The sequence below is a fragment of the Schistocerca gregaria genome, chromosome 1 (genome assembly GCF_023897955.1).
Source record: "Schistocerca gregaria isolate iqSchGreg1 chromosome 1, iqSchGreg1.2, whole genome shotgun sequence".
Taxonomy (NCBI): domain Eukaryota; kingdom Metazoa; phylum Arthropoda; class Insecta; order Orthoptera; family Acrididae; genus Schistocerca; species Schistocerca gregaria.
Genome location: NC_064920.1, coordinates 684,535,368 through 684,557,393, shown reverse-complemented (window position 1 = coordinate 684,557,393; position 22,026 = coordinate 684,535,368). Strand labels below are relative to the sequence as shown.

General features: G+C 37.0%; 1 protein-coding gene across 5 annotated transcripts in view; it reads right to left on the bottom strand.

The window, feature by feature from the left end:
* Positions 1-22,026, bottom strand: part of LOC126364314 (uncharacterized) — a 570,142-nt gene that overhangs the window by 321,993 nt on the left and 226,123 nt on the right. The window lies entirely within an intron of this gene.

Genomic DNA, 22,026 nt, shown 5'->3' with positions numbered 1-22,026 from the left:
TGGCATGTTAAGTATTTCATATTTGCACATTTAACTTGTTGTCAAATGTCTAGTAATTGATTCAATGTTGGATCCAACTTTCAGCTTAATCACTTCCAAAGGGGGAAGTATTTTTTGCCCATGGCATAAGAACAATAGCCATATGTTGTGGTTACAAAATTTAAATATATGTCTCAATCTGCATGATTACTGCTGATGTAATAACTCAACGTCTTTGAAATAGTATGATAAATTCCCTCATATTCCCATTGGCCTGAGAGTGGAAAGGGCTTGCCTGCAACTCACAAATTTGGAGCAGTCAACACAATTAATTGCCTCCTAAGATTGGACATGATTTCCCTGGTCTGTAATTAGCATGGCATTAATGTCAAATGTGAGCAACGAATTATGTACTAATGGTTGAGCAACTGTACTCACTTTTGGGTCAGGAATTGCATCTATTACTATATAATGTCAGAAATGGTCAGTTATAGTCAGTATGTATGTATTTCCTGCTGGTGTTTTATTGCATGGGGCTATAATGTCCATTCCAATAATTTCAGAAGATTTAGATGCTTCCAGTACATGTTGTAATGGAATTGGTCAATGGCTAAGATCAGCTCATTCCACACAAGGTATGCAGTTGCTGGCATATTTCTTGACATTTCGTTTTATAGTCCTTCACCAAAATTTTTCAGCAATTCATCTATCAGTTGCCCTTTGCCACCCTAGTCTGACAACATATGGAAATGTGCTTCTGGCCAAGACTTCATTCCAGAAACCGCATGTACTACCACTAAGTAGAAGCAAAGTTGGCTTTGTGAAAAGTTCAAAAGATAGAATCATGTTCTCTTGTGAAAAATGTTAGCTCACACTATGGATTGAAATGACACAAGAAGTACTGCCTATAATGGATCTAGAAGCTGCACAGTGTTCAAAAGGACAAGGAGAAACCAAAATTGCAGAGGTACGTGACGATTCCAAATCACATTATAAATATGGAAATAGAGATAAATCAATCATTTCACAGAAGCTATCCTGCAATCCAGCAAAAGACACATAAGCATTAAGTCCTATTCTGGAGGGACTGATGACCATAGATGTTTAGTCCCATAGTGCTCAGAGCTATTCCTATTCTGGAGGCAAAAAATATGGACCAGTGTGTAAATTTAAGTGAATCAGTGGGAACAATATTAAAACTAGTGAACAAACTCACAAAAGACAATGCTGAAATAAAAGAAAAGCTCGATAAAATACAATATGCTAAAATTCTAGGTTAGGAAAAGACCAATCAAAATCTGCTTGTAACGCTGGAATATCCAGCAAAAATAAACAAAACAAGCAGTTCATGTCCTCAGAAAAGGAACAAATTGCAGAGACACTCAGTGAACCTGCGATAAATTACGTAATTTGTAGTTTAGAAAAGCACACATCATAATTAGCCTCTACTGCAATAAACAGCAGAAAAATACACAACAAACAAATGCTGCCTACAGAAAATGAAGTTACTGGAGAAACACTGAGTGAGCCTAGAAACTCACAGAGCATCAGCAAATCAAATAATAAAAACATTATGGGAAATACAGAGAAATCTCCAGTAAATGAATATTCTTATGATATCCAGACTGACTGGCAAAAAGTTCGTCACAAAAAAAGGAAAGACGGTATGCTTTTATGACCAAAACAATCCACCCATGACTACTAATCAAATAAATCCATCTAAGGAGTACAAACAGCCTTTTAATACCACACCTCAGAGCTCTAGACAAAATGAAAACCTCGAAATACCCATTCTTCAAATATCTGCTATACCATCAGCTAGAAATTCAATGTTAGAAACAGGCAATCAAGCATAATAGGCATGGATGAAAAACATGAAGAACCGTATGGAGAAAAAAAGGTTTTCTATCACCTGAGCAAAGTTAGAAACAGCACAACAACTAAAATGTAATCAGTTTCCTATGTAAAACCTTCCCTGAGTTCAATAATTTTGAAGTAGAAAAAATAGCTACAAAAGGTTAAACAGCAGTTTCAAAATTGTTGTTGACTTCAAACTAAAGGAAAAAGTAATAAACAGTTCTATATTCTATGTAGTTCTATGCAGTATTATGACGTTTTTTACTCCGGAGAACATTCAAAGCAGCAGCACGATAGAGCCTACAATTGCAACTGCAGGTCAACAAAACTGGAATCAAAATAATGTGCCCATAGTTTTAGCTAGTGTAAATGTTCAATGTAATGAACAAAATGTGCTCTGATATCTACATTTATAGGAGATGTAAAGCCATATGTGATATGTGTATGTGAGCACTGGCTTGACAAAGAAGAGAGTGAAAATTACAGATGCATTGAATACTTAGAGATGATGAGCTCATGGTATCGAGAAACTACCACTCATGGAGGCGTGTCTGTGTATGCCAATGAAAATCGCAACATTAGAGATGTGGACCTGAGGAATTATGGATCAGATATGGATTTACAACTGGATGGCTTAGAACTAGTAGATATGAATATCATTATTGTTTAAGTGTACTGTGCATCAAATGGAAATTTCAAAAACTTTATTACTAACATGGACAGGTGTTTATGTCACATAACACACCTTAAACCAAAAATTGTACTGTGTGGTTATCTTAACGTACCCATAGGCGAAAATAGTACAAAAGAGAGAGCATTCTTGAATTTAGTAAATAGTTATGGTCTCCTTATAGCAAATAAGACTTCCAACTAGAGGTGACGCCTGCCTCGTCACCATTTTATATATATATATATATATATTAAAAACAAAGATTCCATTGCTTACCAAACAGGAAAGCGCTGGTAGATAGACACAATAAAAAAACACATAAACACACACACATAATTTCAAGCTTTCGCAACCAACGGTTGCTTCATCAGGAAAGAGGGAAGGAGAGGGAAAGACGAAAGGATGTGTGTTTTAAGGGAGAGGGTAAGGAGTCATTCCAATCCCGGGAGAGGGAATACTTACCTTAGGGGGAAAAAAGGACAGGTATACACTTGCACACACACACATATCCATCCATACATATACAGACACAAGCAGACATATTTAAAGGCCGCTCCCGGGATTGGAATGACTCCTTACCCTCTCCTTTAAAACCCACATCCTTTCGTCTTTCTCTCTCCTTCCCTCTTTCCTGACAAAGCAACTGTTGGTTGCGAAAGCTTGAAATTTTGTGTGTGTGTTTGTGTTTGTGTTTTTTTATTGTGTCTATCTACCAGCGCTTTCCCGTTTGGTAAGTTATGGAATCTTTGTTTTTAATATATTTTGCCCATGTGAAATGTTTCTTTCTATTATACACCTGGAGTTACAAAACAAATGTGGTTCATGCATTGATAGCAGACCACAGTGCATTAGTCATGAAACTACAAACGAAGACTCTGGATAACCAACAGACAAATACATGGCAATCAAATTAGGTGTTTCACAGAAGAATAGTGCCAAAAGAAAAACAAGATGCTTTCAATGCCTCACTGTCCAGTATAAACTGGCATCAATTAATTACAGAAGCAAAATCCAATGATGCCATAAATGTTCTTTTCCAAACAGAAGGGAGACGAAAATTAAATAGTAATGGGTGACTGGAATTCAAGTGTAGGAAAAGGGAGAGAGGGAAACATAGTAGGTGAATATGGATTGGGGCTAAGAAATGAAAGAGGAAGCCGCCTAGTAGAATTTTGCACAGAGCACAACTTAATCATAGCTAACACTTGGTTTAAGAATCATGAAAGAAGGTTGTATACGTGGAAGAACCCTGGAGATACTAAAAGGTATCAGATAGATTATATAATGGTAAGACAGAGATTTAGGAACCAGGTTTTAAGTTGTAAGACATTTCCAGGGGCAGATGTGGACTCTGACCACAATCTATTGGTTATGACCTGTAGATTAAAACTGAAGAAACTGCAAAAATGTGGGAAATTAAGGAGATGGGACCTGGATAAACTGAAAGAGCCAGAGGTTGTACAGAGTTTCAGAGAGAGCATAAGGGAACAATTGACAGGAATAGGGGAAAGAAATACAGTAGAAGAAGAATGGGTAGCTCTGAGGGATGTAGTAGTGAAGGCAGCAGAGGATAAAGTAGGTACAAAGACGAGGGCTGCTAGAAATCCTTGGGTAACAGAAGAAATATTGAATTTAATTGATGAAAGGAGAAAATATAAAAATGCAGTAAATGAAGCAGGCAAAAAGGAATACAAACGTCTCAAAAATGAGATCGACAGGAAGTGCAAAATGGCTAAACAGGGATGGCTAGAGGACAAATGTAAGGATGTAGAAGCTTATCTCACTAGGGGTAAGATAGATACTGCCTACAGGAAAATTAAAGAGACCTTTGGAGAGAAGAGAACCACATGTATGAATATCAAGAGCTCAGATGGCAGCCCAGTTCTAAGCAAAGAAGGGAAGGCAGAAAGGTGGAAGGAGTATATAGAAGGTTTATACAAGGGTGATGTACTTGAGGACAATATTATGGAAATAGAAGAGGATGTAGATGAAGACGAAATGGGAGATACGATACTGCGTGAAGAATTTGACAGAGCACTGAAAGACCTGAGTCGAAACAAGGCCCCCGGAGTAGACAACATTCCATTAGAACTACTGACGGCCTTGGGAGAGCCAGTCATGACAAAACTCTACCAGCTGGTGAGCAAGATGTATGAGACAGGCGAAGTACCCTCAGACTTCAAGAAGAATATAATAATTCCAATCCCAAAGAAAGCAGGTGCTGACAGATGTGAAAATTACCGAACTATCAGTTTAATAAGCCACGGCTGCAAAATACTAACGTGAATTCTTTACAGACGAATGGAAAAACTGGTAGAAGCCGACCTCGGGGAGGATCAGTTTGGATTCCGTCGAAATGTTGGAACACGTGAGGCAATACTGACCTTACGACTTATCTTAGAAGAAAGATTAAGAAAAGGCAAACCTACGTTTCTAGCATTTGTAGACTTAGAGAAAGCTTTTGATAATGTTGACTGGAATACTCTTTTTCAAATTCTAAAGGTGGCAGGGGTAAAATACAGGGAGCGAAAGGCTATTTATAATTTGTACAGAAACCAGATGGCAGTAATAAGAGTCGAGGGGCATGAAAGGGAAGCAGTGGTTGGGAAAGGAGTGAGACAGGGTTGTAGCCTCTCCCCGATGTTATTCAATCTGTATATTGAGCAAGCAGTAAAGGAAACAAAAGAAAAATTTGGAGTAGGTATTAAAATTCATGGAGACGAAGTAAAAACTTTGAGGTTCGCCGATGACATTGTAATTCTGTCAGAGATGGCAAAGGACGTGGAAGAGCAGTTGAACGGAATGGACAGTGTCTTGAAAGGAGGGTATAAGATGAACATTAACAAAAGCAAAACGAGGATAATGGAATGTAGTCAAATTAAATCGGGTGATGCTGAGGGAATTAGATTAGGAAATGAGACACTTAAAGTAGTAAAGGAGTTTTGCTATTTAGGAAGTAAAATAACTGATGATGGTCGAAGTAGAGAGGATATAAAATGTAGACTGGCAATGGCAAGGAAAGCGTTTCTGAAGAAGAGAAATTTGTTAACATCGAATATAGATTTATGTATCAGGAAGTCGTTTCTGAAAGTATTTGTTTGGAGTGTAGCCATGTATGGAAGTGAAACATGGACGATAACTAGTTTGGACAAGAAGAGAATAGAAGCTTTCGAAATGTGGTGCTACAGAAGAATACTGAAGATAAGGTGGATAGATCACATAACTAATGAGGAGGTATTGAATAGGATTGAGGAGAAGAGAAGTTTGTGGCACAATTTGACTAGAAGAAGGGATCGGTTGGTAGGACATGTTTTGAGGCATCAAGGGATCACAAATTTAGCATTGGAGGGCAGCGTGGAGGGTAAAAATCGTAGAGGGAGACTGAGAGATGAGTACACTAAGCAGATTCAGAAGGATGTAGGTTGCAGTAGGTACTGGGAGATGAAGCAGCTTGCACAGGATAGAGTAGCATGGAGAGCTGCATCAAACCAGTCTCAGGACTGAAGACAACAACAACAACAACATTTGATGAGATGTTCCCACTGATACCAAAGAAAAGCCTCACAGATAAAGCACAAGGAAAACAGAAAATAGTAAATGCAGAAACATGGTACACACCTGAGCTAGGCAACCAAAAAAACATTGGTCTAATGTGGAATGACTTTGCCAAAGCAGCCACAGATCCAAATAGTAAACAATTGTTACATAGCAATTACTTAGAGGCCAAGAGATTTTACAGCAAAAAAGTAGAAGAAGCTAAAAGGTGGGGGAATGATAGATTCATAAGAGAATCCTATAATCCATGCAAAGTAACCTGGACTCTAGTAAATGAACCTAAGAAGAAGCCTACTTCCTCTTCTAATGCCTGCAGTCCTGATGACTTCGATGACTACTTTATTCAAGTAATAGAAAACACTGTTGCTGAAATCCCAGACTTGGTTATAGATCCTGCTGTTTACTTTCCAAATAAAACTCACAGTAAATTTGAAACATGGAGAAAAGTACATGCAAATGACACAGTGAAAATAGTAAAATCTTTCAAAACTTCAGAGAATCAAGATATCTATGGGATGTCCTGTACTGTCCTAAAGAAAGTTACTGGAGAAATAGCACAGCCATTAGCAACAGCTATAAACAACTGCCTATCTGCAGAAGTTTTCTCAGATTTCTTGAAACTGGCAAGGATAGTACCAGTTTACAAAAAAGGAAACCCAGAGAATGTGTCAAGTTTTAGGTCAATCTCAATCATTCCTATACTAGCAAAAGTGATTGAATCCATCATAATGGATCAGATCCTAACTTATTTTGAAGAAAACAGTCTCTTCAAAGATACACAATGTGGGTTCCAGAAGGGGAGGACCTGTACCACTGCAGCATTAGACTTATTAACTAATGCAGTCATTCAAGGAGAGAGAGTTTGTGGCACTCACACTGTGCAATCTAAGCAAAACCATCGACAGCATCCTCCACAAGATCTTGCTCAAAAAACTTAAATTCTATGGTGTGGGAGGTACAGCCCTGGCTACACTTCAGTCTTACTTGGAAAACAGAAGGCAAATTGTTTCAACCCAAGGAGCACCATCCCAGGAACAGAAAATAAACACGGCGTGCCACAAGGTTCAGTCACAGCTCGACTCCTCTTCCTCATTTTTGCAAATGATCTAAGTGAAGTTGGTGGGACGCTACAATTTGTGAATGACACCATTCTCATTGCCCAAGGGGAAAATTCTGCCCAGGTAGACATTAAGTCTGATGTACAGTTTGAAAACGCTAAAAAATGGTTCATCGCCAACAAGATGAAAGTAAACAAAGAAAAAATCAGCATATGGTATGCAGCCTTGGAAAAAACACATACTCTGACCATATAGAGTCTGTGAAATTGTTAGGCTTCACCATAGACCACAAACTCTCCTGGAATGGACACACTGTGCATGTATGCAAGAAACTCTCTTGTGTAAAATACCTCCTATGAAGATTTAAAAAAGTGATTACAGACCAGTTTCTGATAACTGTCTACTACGCTTTGTTCCATAGTCACATTTTGTATGGATTACAGCTATGGGGTCATTCGGCAAGCTGAAAGGATGTGCTGCTACTGCAAAAGAAGGCAATCAGAATTATTACATCGAGCAGCAGCCAGGAACACTGCAGGCCATTGTTCAGAACATTGACAATAATGACTGCTTATAGCCACTATGTATTATTATGCCTCATACACAGAAGGGAAAACCCAGACACCTACAGCAAGAAGCATAACATTCACAAACATAATGCCTGCAGCAAAGAAGACATAACAACCTGCCGACTGTCCAAAACAAGAGACAGTTTTCCGGTGATCACTGTGAGGATATTCAACAAACTACCTGTTGAATTGCAGACCCTGTTGCTGAATATCTTCAAGAAACAAATTGCTGAAGGCCTAAAACAATGCCCACTATACTCGGTCCAAGAATTATTTGACTGTGAAGAAAGCGAATGGACACATGACATAGTCTGTATTCATTACCTGTATATAGTTTAGATGTTATTCTTTAATTCATTATATGGTAAATCACTTGACAGTAACTTTGATGCAATTTGTCCAGCCATGGCTGGTGAATGATGATGACCTGGTAATAAATGATAATACTCAGGTAAAATTACAAATGCAAAAAGTTGTGACTGTAAGTGCGAATTCTCAGCATTAGTTGAAGATTTAATACGTGAAATTCAGTGTTTAAAAGCTGAGGTTACATCACTAAATAAAAAGGTGAACGAAATTGATCGGCAGTGCCTGTTGAACGGTAGTAGGCCTAAATCAAAAACAAAGGAATGCTTTCCGACTATTGTAACTAAAAACAGGTATCAGATTCTTGACGAAATACCGATGGCGGAAGTTGCAGCATTAAAATCCGTGCAAACTAAAAACAACCATTCAAACTGTAAAAAAATTGCCAGTGATAATTTCAAAAAACGCCAAGTCCCAAACTCATGTATTAATGCTAACCTAGTGAGTGAACATAAACAAATAGTTCAATGTAACGACAGTGAAGTCCGTGAAAGAAATGACAGTGTAATCCATGAAAATGTATGCAAGAAACTATTCCAAAACGGCAGTAGAAGCGAGAAGAACCAGAAGTACAAGAAGGGCCGAATTCTTATATATGGGGACAGTCATGGTCGCGAAATAGCTCAAAACATCGTGAATATCCAAGACGATTTTACAACTGTGGCTCACATTCAACCTGGTGCACCTCTTTCTGCTGTGGTGAAGCCGTGTGTGCAAGATAGTGAATCTTTCTCAGCAAATGATTATGTCGTTATCATCGGTGGTACAAATGATGTGGCTAAAAACCAAGCAAATGACGCTATCAGGCACATGAAAATAACACTCGGTAAGTTGACTGGCACGAAAGTAATTGTTGTTAACGTTCCACATAGACATGATCTAATGGACCAATCTATTGTGAACTTGGAAGTGCAAAAGACAAATGTTAGGCTTAATACAATATGTAATAAATTTCGCAATGTGTCTTTGGTAAACATCAGTAAACTAGAAAGAAACCTGCAAACAACTCATGGTATGCACATGAATAAGAGAGGTAAAAAGTTTGTGAGTAAATTAATTATTAATGAAATCAGACGAAACAATACACAAAGCAGTGTAAATAAGTGCATTGCTATGGAATGGCACAACCCACCCAAACAGGACCTACCACACAAACAGCTACTGCTGACAAGCCAGGGAAACTTGTAAGCCCTGCTGGACAGCCTGGTAGCTCTAAATCTCCCTGTATGGTCCAGCAGGAGAAACTCAGCCCTAATATCATACAGCGTAACCCTTGTAGTCTTAAAAACAATCAGCCTGGTAGGGTGACACCCCCATCAAGTGTTCAACAATCCAAACTCACATTCAAATTAATTCAGCAGAACTTTCAAAGTCTTAGCAATAAGCACAATGAGTTGGATACCATTGCAGCAATTGATAACCCAGATGTTTTAGTTATAAATGAACACTGGTACACAGATGAGCTAATCAGTGTATGTAAGCCACTCTCCATGATATTTTGCTCTGCCTTCAGTAGAAAAGAGAAACGTGGTGGTGGGGTAGCTATCTTTGCTACCAGCAATAGTAATTATAGTGTAATAGATGTAAGTGCTTTCAGCATTGAGGGAATAATAGAACTAGCAGCAATTAATTATAAGTGGGGGAAAGAGAACTTAATTATTATAGGCCTATATAGACCTCCATCTGGTAGCCTAGATATTTTCTTTGATGTTCTTAACGACCTGCTTGTTGACATTGACAGTAAACACTGCAGTAAAAATGGCTGGGTTAACATAATACTAACTGGAGATGTAAACATTGACCTGTTGTCCAATGACTCTATCTCTAAAAAACTAATGCTAATACTAGCACAGTTTAACTTAACATTTCTGATAAATGAGCCCACTAGAGAGGTCAATAGTATCAAATCATGCATTGACAACATTATAACTAACATGTCCCACTTTACATGCAGTGCATCAGTTCTGAAGCTTGCCATTTCCGACCACCACGCAATACAGGTATTGATAGAAGCTGAAAATCCTCATGTCAATAGAAAAGAGAAACAATATCTAACAAAAAGAATCACCAATGATGACAATGTTAAAGATCTCAACAGTTTGCTGAAAAGCTTACAATGGGGTGAAAAAAAACAGCATTACTTTCAGTGAATTTGCAGCAGATTTTTATTATTGCTTCAGTATTTCATGCCCAGAAATGACCTTTACAGTAAATGACTGCAAAAAGAGACAAAAAAAATAACTGGATAAATCATGAAGTAAAAACAGCAAGAGAGAAACTTAGACTTTTCCAATATGCAATGGTAAATAATAACAATAATAATAGACTAAAGGTAGAATTTAAGAACTATCATGATTATTATAAAGATCTGCTGCTAGAAACTAAAAGTAAATATGTAGCCACAATGTTAAGGAACTCTACTAACACTGGACTAGCTGTTTGGAAAGTAAATAAATAGCTTTAGGGATTGTAAGGACAGATCTACTAGTGATTTTACTATAAACCATAAAGGGCGTATCATGAAACTTCAATGTCAGATTGCAAATGTTTTTAATGAGTACTTTTCTTCTGTTGGAAAATCTGTCAATGACCATTTTAAGAATCTTCAGTATAGATATAAGGGCATTCCAATCAAACAAAGCATATACTTGGCCCCAACCAATAGCAAGGAAATCCAAACCATAGTAAGGTCATTAAAAAATACAAAATCAGCAGGCTATGATGGATTGTCTATCAGTACACTGAAAAGATGCATAGACAACATATCTGATGCCATGGCCACAGCAGTAAATGATGTAATTGCATCAGGTTGTTTCCCAGATAGTCTAAAGATAGCACAAGTAACCCCGATTTACAAGAAAGGTGATAAATCAAAAATTGAGAACTACCGTCCCATCTCAATCTTACCTGCATTTTCTAAGGTAGTTGAGAAAGTTATTTATACTAGATTAATGACATTCCTGAGTCAACACAATTTAATATTTGAAAATCAGAATGGCTTTATGAAAAACAAGTCAACTGCAGTAGCCGCAGCACAATTAATAGACAAAATAATAACTGCCATAGAGAATAAGGAGTATGTAACTGGAGTGTTCCTTGATCTAGAAAAAGCTTTTGATTGTGTCAACATCACCATATTACTTGACAAGCTATGGAACCTGGGTATTAGAGGAACTGGCTATGATCTAATAAAATCCTATATGTGCAATAGAAAACAATTTGTCTTGCTTAAAACAAAAAGTGGGTCTTTCAAATCTAAAATTACTGATATCGAATATGGAGTGCCTCAAGGTTCTGTCTTGGGACCCCTTCTTTTCTTAATTTATGTTAATGACCTACAGTATTGTTCCCCTAACTGTAAAAAAATATTGTATGCAGATGATACATCAATTGTGTGTAGACACGAAGACTATGACAGTCTGGAGGTGCTGTGCAACAGTGTAACTAATGAAATAGTGAAGTATTTTAATGAAAGCCATCTAAATGTAAGTGCTTCAAAGACTGCAATGATGGAATTTAACACAAGTAAACAAATAGAATTTGGTATGAAATTATCCATAGGAAATGACATTGTGAAAAAAGAAAAATGGACAAAGTTCTTGGGAATTACAATCCAGGACAGCCTCAAATGGGACATGCATATCGATTCCTTAGCCTGTAAGCTGTCGAAGAATGTATTTGCTATAAATATGATGAGCAAATATTGTAAGGATATGGGTGTACTAAAAACTGCTTATCATGCACTATTCTCATCAAATTTAAACTATGCTGTAGAAATATGGGGTGCAACAACTCAAGCCAACCTAAGCACATTATTAATACTACAGAAAAAAGTTATCAGAATTATTTGTGGTGCCAAACCCAGAGAATCATGTCGAAATCTGTTCCCAAAATTAGGAGTGCTTACCATTATAGGTTTATACATATTGAAAGTTATATTGCTCATTAAAACAATAAATCCAAATTTCAACTGTGACCTGCACCAGTACGATACAAGGCAAAAGTTCAGATACCATGTAAATAGCCACAGAACAGCTTTATATGAAAAAAATGCACTTTATGCTGGGCTGAAGCTAGCTAATGCCCTACCAAAAAGTTTCACAACCCTTCCTAGTAACAAATTAAAAGATCAGCTAAAAAAAATTCTAATTGAAAACCCTTTTTATTCCTTAGACGAGTACTATATCTATATGAAAAGTGCTTCATAAGTATGTCAAGCTCATAGTTTAAAGTAACTTACAACTAATACGATGTTGATAACAACAATATTTGTAATATTATGATTGTATACTACCAAATGTAAAATGCATCAAATGTAAAATTTATTAATACAAACAAACCTTTAGTTTTTAAATTTATAAACTGACGTATTCAGAAGAATAATCTATATGATGTCCTGAAACTGTACTATTTCTAGGGATTGTATTTGATTATTCGATGTTGAATAAATATTATTATTATTATTATTATTATTATTATTATTAATAATAAATGGTAATCCACATTTTTTTGATCTGCACAGCAAGCCACCATCCACCACAAACAGAGTTTGCTACTTGAATTTTTGACAGTCAACATCAGTAGTTTGAGCCTTTTGCCATTCAGCAATGCTCCTGCCCAGTGTTTGTGGAAATGCAGTTTTTCCTAGTCAAACTGTCATTGTTAGCATGTCTTTTTCCTGCTTTGTGTGTTACTTTGTAATCAAACTCATTCAAATGGGGTGCCCAACATGTTAATCTACTGCAAGGGTCCTTCAATCCTAATAACCATTTGAGAGCAGCATGATCCATCACTGCCTTAAACTTTTGGGCAACATAAATAACAGCAGGAGTAAGTAACACCATAGATTACTGCCACCATTTTCTTCTGAGTCATGGAATAATTTTGCTCTGCTTTGTTCAGCTATCAAGATCTGTACACTACAGGATGCTCTTTATCATCTGTATCTGTCCTAGGACACATCCAAGAGCCAAATTACTTGCATCACAAAACAGAATATATTATGTTTCAAAAGTGGGGAATACCAAAACTTGGTCCTATGTCAGTGTTCACTTTAAAGTATTGAATACCGTCTGACATTTGGTAAACCATTAAAATTTTGCTCATTTCCATAAAAATGGTTTAAAGCTCCAGAAATTTCAGTAAAGTCCTTTACAAATTGATGATAATAATTACAGAGACTGGAAAAACTCTGCAACTGTTTAACTGTCTTTGTCAGCAAAAAATTGTGAACTGCTGGGACTGAAAGTCGATCTGTTCTCTCAACTTCCTTGTCAATTATATGTCCAAGATAATTTACTTCTGTTGCTGCAAAATGACATTTGTCAATACTTAGCAGTAGTCATGCTCTTCTCAGTCTTTTGAATACCTACTCCAACTGTTGTACATGTTCTTCCATGTCCTTTGAAAATACTACTTCGTCATCAAGATAGATCAAACATTGTTTTGGGCCCAATCCCAAAATACATTATCCAATAATATCTGAAAGGTGGCAGGTGTATTCTCGAACCTGAATAGCATTTGATATTGTAAATTACCACCAAGATAGAGAGAGCTGTCCTTGTTCGATCCTCTGTCATTATTTCTGTTTGATGGTACCTGCTCGTTACATACATGGTGGAGAAGTAGTTGCACTGATCCAAGTTGTTGGAAGTCTCTGTTCTGTTTCATATCAGATATGCATCAATAATTGTTTGTGCATTAAGAACCAACAGTCACAGCAAAATCTGTATTTTTTAGTGCCATCTGGTTACTTTTTTGGGAGCAAAATAAGTGGTGCCCCTCAGGGACTATCATTGCAGTTAATAATACTGTTAACAAGCTGCTTGTTGATAAATCGTTTCATTATCAGTTGCATGCACTTTAGAACTAGATATAGGTACTTGAACACTGGAGCATTATTCCCCATCAGTATTCTGTGTTGTGTTCAGTGACATTGCTATTAATGTACCACTTGGATTAAACAAATACATGAACTGCTGTAACAAAGCTTCCATCGCTTCATTGTCATTTCCCAATAAATATTTCACTTTATCACGTAATGCAGATGCAGTGACAGTTTTCTTGCAGCAGAGCTCCTCACATCACCTATTCAGGTCATCTTTCCCAAATATCTTAATTTGCAATTAGCATCCACTCCGGCAGACTCACTTTGTTCTTGCCAAAATTATCAAGGCTAACCAGAACCATAAAATTTCTGTCCTCATCACTGACTGTATTATACTTCCACATACAAAATAGTGTTACTTATACAATTCTTCATCAATTTCCATCGGCTTTACAACATAGACTTAAGAGACAAAGAAACTGGTACACCTGCCTAATACTGTGTGAGGCTCTCATGAGAAAGCAGAGGTGCTATAACATGACATGGCATGGACTCGAGTAATATCTGAAGTAGTGCTGGAGGGAATTGATACCACAAATCCTGCAGGGTCGTGCATAATTCTGTAAGAGTATGAGATCTCTTCTGAACAGCATGTTGCAAGGCATCTCAGATATGCTCATAATGTTCATGTCTGGGGAGTTTGGTGGCCAGTGGAAGTGTTTAAACCCTCTGAGTGTTTCTGGAGCCACTCTGCAGAAATTCTGGACGCATGTGATATTGCATTATCCTAGTGGGATTTCCCAAATCTGTTGGAATGCACAATGGACATGAATGGATGCAAGTGATCAGACAGGATGCTTATGTACCTGTCAGAGTCATATCTAGATTATCAGGGGTCCCATATCACTGCAACTGTACACACCCTACACCATAACAGAGCCTTCACCAGCTTCAACAATCCCCTGATGACGTGCAGGGTCTATGGCTTCCTGAGGTTGTCTCCATACCCGTACACATCCATACGCTTGATACAATTTGAAACTTGTCCAACAAGACAACATGTTTCCTGTCATCAAGAGTCCAATGTCAGTGATGACGGGCTCAGGCAAGGCATAAAGTTTTGTGTTGTGCAGTCATCAAGGTACACAAGTGGGCCTTCGGCTCCAAAAGCCCATATCGATGATGTTTCATTCAACGGTTCACACGCTGACACCTGTTGGTAGCCCAGCATTTACATATGGAGCAGTTTGTAGAAGGATTACATATCTGTCACTTGAATGATTCTCTTCAGTTGTCTTTGGTCCCATTCTTGCAGGATCTTTCTCTGGCCCCAGTGATGTTGGAGATTTGATATTTTACCAGGTTCCTGACAATCACGTTACACTCATGATGTGGAAAATCCCCTTTCATCAGTACCTCGGAGACGCTGTGTCCCATTGCTCACATGCTGACTGTAGCACCATGTTCAAACTCACATAAATCTTGATAACCTGCCATTATAGCAGCAGCAACTGATCTAACAACTGTGTGAGACACTTGTCTTATATAGGTGTTTCTGGCTGCTGCACCATATCCTCCCTGTTTACATATCTCTGTATTCATAGTCACATGGCTATATCATTTTCTTTGTCATTTCAGTGTATAATAAATCACTATATAGGTCCTTATCCACACTCACTTAGGTCAGCTTCCCTGGACCTTGCAACATTTTATCATGTGATTTGATTCCTTAGTGTCTGAGTCCACAGTTTATTGACTACTATCTTCATGACTGGTGAACCTCGGTGTAATACTTGTAGCTCTAGCCCCTAGCAGAAACAGCAGAAATAATGTCCCATCAAGTTCAATCACATGATGTAGAAGGTCAATTTTTGAGTGATATTTTGCAAGAAAGTTGAGTCCCAAGATCACACAATAACCCTCACTAACACTTGGCAATACTTCTACACGCTCTTGAAAACACTTATTTTTCACATTAAAACTCAACAGTGTTGCCCCAGAGACTTCACATCACTGTCACCTACATTGTGTAACCTATCCCTTGGTGATCTTAGTCTCTGTCTGCCTAAGAAACTCAGACTGACTGTTTCTGCAGTCTAATGTTCTACTGGGAAGATCATTTGAAAGATGAAGCACCCCTGTTCCCTTTTAATGACTAACTATTAAGATGTTGCTTGTCCCGTGTTTTATTTCTTTTTGTCCCACTCCCTACAGTCACAACATTGGGGCTGATGACACTGTTTCCTCATGTGGTCCATGCATCCACGTCTAAAACTCTTCCTGTCAGAAGAGAAAACACTCTGTCTTCATGTACCAATGTCTACCTCCACCAACTGCATAGCAGTCATTATGGCAGTGGATAAGTCACTTGGGTTCTCCATTCAGACCCTCCTTGGCATGTCAGCAGAAATACGTCTTAGAAACACATCCAGACCCCTGTTCTCTGCCTCACACAGAATCACTCTACTCCTGTTCTCTGCCTCACACAGAATCACTCTACTGGTCTCAGCGTTCTGCATTAATTTATATGTTTGTAGCTCCAGTTTCCTAATCATGCCAGAGAAGGATTTTCCTGATTCATCATTCCATTGATTTTTTCTTCTAAAGAACACAGAGCTGCCCTGTTTCCAGTTGCACTGTATCAGACCACTAGCCAGTTCATCAAACATTTGGGCCTTACTGAATTTCTCGTGATACATACGGTACATTTCTGCATCAACCACTAATCTTAATCTAGCCATATTGTAGGACGTTTCTTCTGACCATTTTCCCAATTTAGTGGCAGTCTTTATGTCATGAATAAAAATGGATACATCCTCAGTTACTTTTCCTGAAAATGATGCTATGAAGTTAGCTACTGTGGGATAGAATGGGCAGGTACAGTAAATACGGTTTTATTTTCTCCGGAATCAAGGTTTCCTTAGCCCCCAATGGCTTTCCATTCCTATATTCTCCAATGTAGTGATCAATTTCTTGCCACTGTTGCACTGTAGCGTGTAACAGTGTAGCTATCTGCCTCTTCAAAGTTTCCACCGAATCACCCAAATTAGCCTCTCGTGTTTCTGGCATTTGCATGAACTCCACATGCCATTATACCAGAACAGAAGGAAATTGCACACACAATATGCAAAAAAATTAAACTACACTTAATCTTTAAGCTATATCATTCTGTGCACTGGCGTGCTTTGTGACCAACACTTCTACACATACTAAAGGTGGCTGACATGGCTAGAACACAAGGCAAGTCATGCCCAGATAAATTACAGTACAGACACCTTACTAGCTGCAAGTAAACTTTTCTAGTGTGTGTGGCCTCAGAAGTTGGCAGTGTGGCTGGCACCAGCAGCGTCCTTCATGCTGGACTCGTGGTTCCCTAGACAATCAAAGACAGCTAGGCATGCCATGGGTCAACCTCCAAAGCCTCCACTCCCACTGGATAGCTGCAACTGAGACAACAGCTGAGACTATGCACTGAACATTTAGCAATCAGCACTCATCAATCAGCCATTTGTAGGGAAGGGTATCTATGCACTTTGCAATGATGGGGATGGTCTGACATTATGTGTCCTGATTTTTCTCCCCATCAGCTCTCCTAGTAACTTCACATTTTCTCAACTTCATCTTTCAGAGGCTCTTTTCTGCTGTTTTTGTACCTGAATACTATTGTTATGTTACACCTAGGAACCTAGCCTTCCTTATGAAACTCAGCTTTGTCACCAGTATAACAGTATCTCCCAGGCTTCACGATCTTATTATGCTTTCATTGGGGACTTGTGTGCTTGGTCGTCCCATGTGTTGTGACAGCTTCCTTGTTTGCCATTAGTCACTCAGCATTTGCCCCTAATTGGCAGTTTACTGGTCACTGAAACAGGTTTTTACCTTCCTGAGGCTGCCAAGGTAGAACTCAGATGAATTTTTAGTGTCCACCAAGGTTATTATCCTGAGGTGTAACGGATCATTGTGTGCACATTAGGCTTGGCAAACAAGCGATCAAGCATTCAGATGGGCTATGATGACCAATCAGTCATGGAACAGAACCCAAAAATCAGTAGGAGAAGAGAGAGAGAGAGAGAGAGAGAGAGAGAGAGAGAGAGAGAGAGAGAGAGAGAGAGAGAGAGAGAGAGAGAGAGAAAGGAACCCATATAGCCAGCCTGATAGCTGAGAGCAGAGAGACAGACACTTTCTCAAACTATGCTCTGCACACATCCTTCACACCAGGATGATATTGTCACAGATGAACTTAGGATATAACTTTATAGCAAGAACAAAACACTTTTAGGAATAGTGATCTTCTTCCTTTAATGTCTAAATGATGACTCACAGTAACAACAAAAACTTCAAATAGTAAAAACATGAAAAGCAAAAGAAACTCCTATGGGCAAAGAAATTCACAACACAGAACCAAGCACCATTGTAGCAGAGGAGAGGAAACACAGTTCTGATTGGTTTACTTTAACAGGTTATCTCCCTCATTCATATTATTGGCTGCGACAGACACCACGCATAAAAACTTTGCCTATCAAAAACCTTTCTTAAAACGAATCACTTTCATACTGAAATGATGGTTAAAATTGGCATGTAGGCTAAAGAAGGTAGTGGCACATATTTTCAGCTGTTAATAAATTAATCCAGATAAGATCCACATACGTGGTGACTTGCAAAATATGATGGTAAATGTGGATGCAGCTGTAGAAATAACAGGGGATGCTACTGATTCCTGCGCATGACTTAAAAATACTAGTTATCTGCTAGTCATTAACCAGCTAATTTGTAACACAATACTTACAGAAAGAATTTAAATTTTCTTCACAATTAATCCTTTCAGACCCTCTGGCTACAACTGAGTACATTAACTTTTACTGTGTCTTAGCTTCACCAGAAGTATTTTTTCCAGGTAGAAAGCTGAGGTACACATTTCTGAATATTCAAGCTTTTCATCATGCACAAGTGTTCCCCACTGTGGAAATATCAGCAAGTCAATTGAGCATTACACAGTGGCTCATGACCATCAGAATACACAGATATGATGGGTTCCCTACATTCCACTGCGTAAATGAAAACTGTTATTGTTATTTTCCTGGTAATTGTTGAATGACAATTTTGCTATTTATTACAAAAGATATTTCTTAATTAGTCATTTTAGTCCATAAAATGAATCCAAGTGTAAGAAACATGTCTTGCAAATGGGTTCATATTTTTGTATAAATTTTGCATCTAAAATCATTTTTAAAAATTACCTAAGAGCATTGCCATATAAAGAAGAATGTTTCTTCTTCCAGAAAAGTTTCAAGTTTTTTAGGGTTACATAGTTAACTGAAGAAGGTAAGCTGTTGGTATTGTACTTGACCATTTGGATCATTTGTAAAAAAAAAAAAAAATGTATGACTATCAATTATAAAACTAAAATATGTGTTCAAGTAGATACTCTAGCCATTGCAACAAATAATTCCTCTGTACTGTAGATTAATTTTAAAATTAACAGCCACTAGCAAAAAATTTGTAATTGTTTAAATATATTGCTGCTGCATTGCACTGAGTAGCCATTTACAAAAAAAAGTTACTGCAGCACTCCTAATGTTTTTTGTTCAAACATATGTATTACATTTATTAGGTTTTAAGTTGCTAAATTTCTGTGACTAGGAATGTTGAGTAAATCTGCTGACATTAGTAGGTTTTTTTAAAAAAAAGTATGTCCATAAATTACATAACTACATTCATATATAATTATTGAGTTCTTCAAAAATAGCCTCTAAAAATAGAAACACCTAAAAACATTGATATACATACAAAATTATCAAAGATTAAAGTCATTTTATGCTTTCTTAAACTTTTTACATAATTGCACGTTTACATATGAAACATTATATAAATTTTTTTGCTTCGAGGTATTCTTTAATGCTATATGGACAAGTATTAATCAAGTGACATTTTAAATTGATTTTGAAAATAGACATGTGTTCTATTATCTTTATATAGTTTATAGTTTGGCAAATTGTTGAATATGGTATCCTGCTCTTAGAGGCTCTTTGTTTGTTAATTTGAGCCAATTTCCTTCAATGTGATAATCAATTTTGCTTCTTGTGTTATAGGTATGGGTATCTCTATTTAACAATATATAATCATTACTGTTTATATCAATAATTGTTTCTTACATAGTGGTACTACTATTAGTATTTTTAGCTCCATGAATTTATTCTGCAGGAATCTCCAGGAGATAATTGTGTTATTTATCTTACAGCTTTCTTTTGTACCTTTAGTTCTTTTTGTATACGCACATTTGAGAATTTCCTCAGACCAGGTTGCCACATGAAATTTGTGAATGAACTAGCCCATAGTGCATTGTTAACAGCGACTGTATGTTTATTGTTTTTCACATTTTTGTCATACGAACTATACTTGAACTCACTTCACAACAAATATTATGCAATGTCATGGCAAGGAATTTATAAGTTTCTGCCTCTTTTAGAACCAAGTCTCTAAGCTTGACACTAATATTGTTCAAATTGCGTATTTTGTTTGCATATATTTGCATACATATGGTTTTATTTACGTTTATAAACTGGTTATAACATGTGAAATAATTATTTCCATTCTTCATATTTATAGAAGCGTGCTTTTGTAAGTTATCTTTTGAAACACTACTGTATACATGGCAGAATAATATTCACCTATTATTTTGAACATATATATTAAGCTGTAGTGGGCCAAGTACTGACCCTTGAAACACACTGATCCTTGAGGCACTCCATATTTAACAAATTTAGAATCTGAATAGACATTTCTAACAGTATTGCCCATATTTTGTTTTATTTCTACAAATTATTCTCTATTTTTTATGAATTTTTTTTATGATATCTGCTGCTTTCTTTCATATGACATAATACTTAAGCTTTTGTAATATGTTGTGGTGTACACAATCAAAATCTTCTGAAAGCTGAAGAAATAATCCACACACTTTCTTTTATTGGTCTAGTGCCTTAGTTACATATGCTATAAATTCATCTATTGCTGTATTGAGGGACCTACCCTTACCAAATTCATGCAGGGGATCATTTGAAGTGTTGCACTTTTTATATAAAATATTCTGTTTTGTGTTTTATCACACATTTCATTGTTTTGGATAATGACATGTGTAATAGTTAGTGGGTGGTAATTTCCTGAATCTTCCTTCTTGCCTTTTTTAAAAATATGAATCACCTTACTCTTTTTTTTTAAACATCTTGGAAATATTCCTACTTCCACAGTGAAGTTTATGAGGTAAGTCAGAGGCTTTACTACCCACTGGTGTATTATTTTAACTAATTCAGGTTCATTTGTTGGGTGAAGGTACATACTTTTTGTCTCATGGGGAATACTTTGAATGAATTTTGTGTCAAGAGAGATCTGTTTTATTAATTTGTCCACTACTTCAGTATAATGTTGATTTAAAGTATTAAAGAAATCTTTAGGTTCCCTGATTTCCTACCACTTTCCTTTTAGCTATGTTCCCACTGGTTTCCATGTCTATTCCTTCCCTCTCTTTCTTTATGTGTGACCAAATGGTCTTTGTGACATTATTATGTTTATGTAGTTTGATTTCTTCTGCAGAAGTGTGCCACTTTTTCATAGTCCTGTATGCTGTAAACACTAACATCATTTTCTTTTAACCCATGTTCTGACGTAATAAATATATGTGCTAGTTCTGCTGGTACTAGTAATTCTGTCTTGTCCAACTTACTTGATACATCCTGTACATTTGGGTGAAGAATTCTTACAGTAGAAACATTAATATTCATTTCTAAATATTTTGCACCCTTTCTTCCCAGCTACTGACACAACCAAACTACTTGTCTGAACACTATTCTGTTAATTTACTTGTTTCAGGTTCAAAGATTTAATTACTCCACTGAATATTTCATTCATTTCACACTGCACAAAGACACACTTCTATAAAAAAAAGTTAATTAAAAACTTGTTACATTTCCTGTCTCTCCAAAGATACTGTAGCAGAAGTGATGCCAACATCATTTGATACTTAATTAAATACAGACATGTATAACTGCAATACTTTCCCTTACAGTATTAAGAGAAAAATGAGGATATGAGAAACATTTCAACATGAAAGACCCATTTTATGACATAGAATTAACAGTCTTGGTTTTGCCA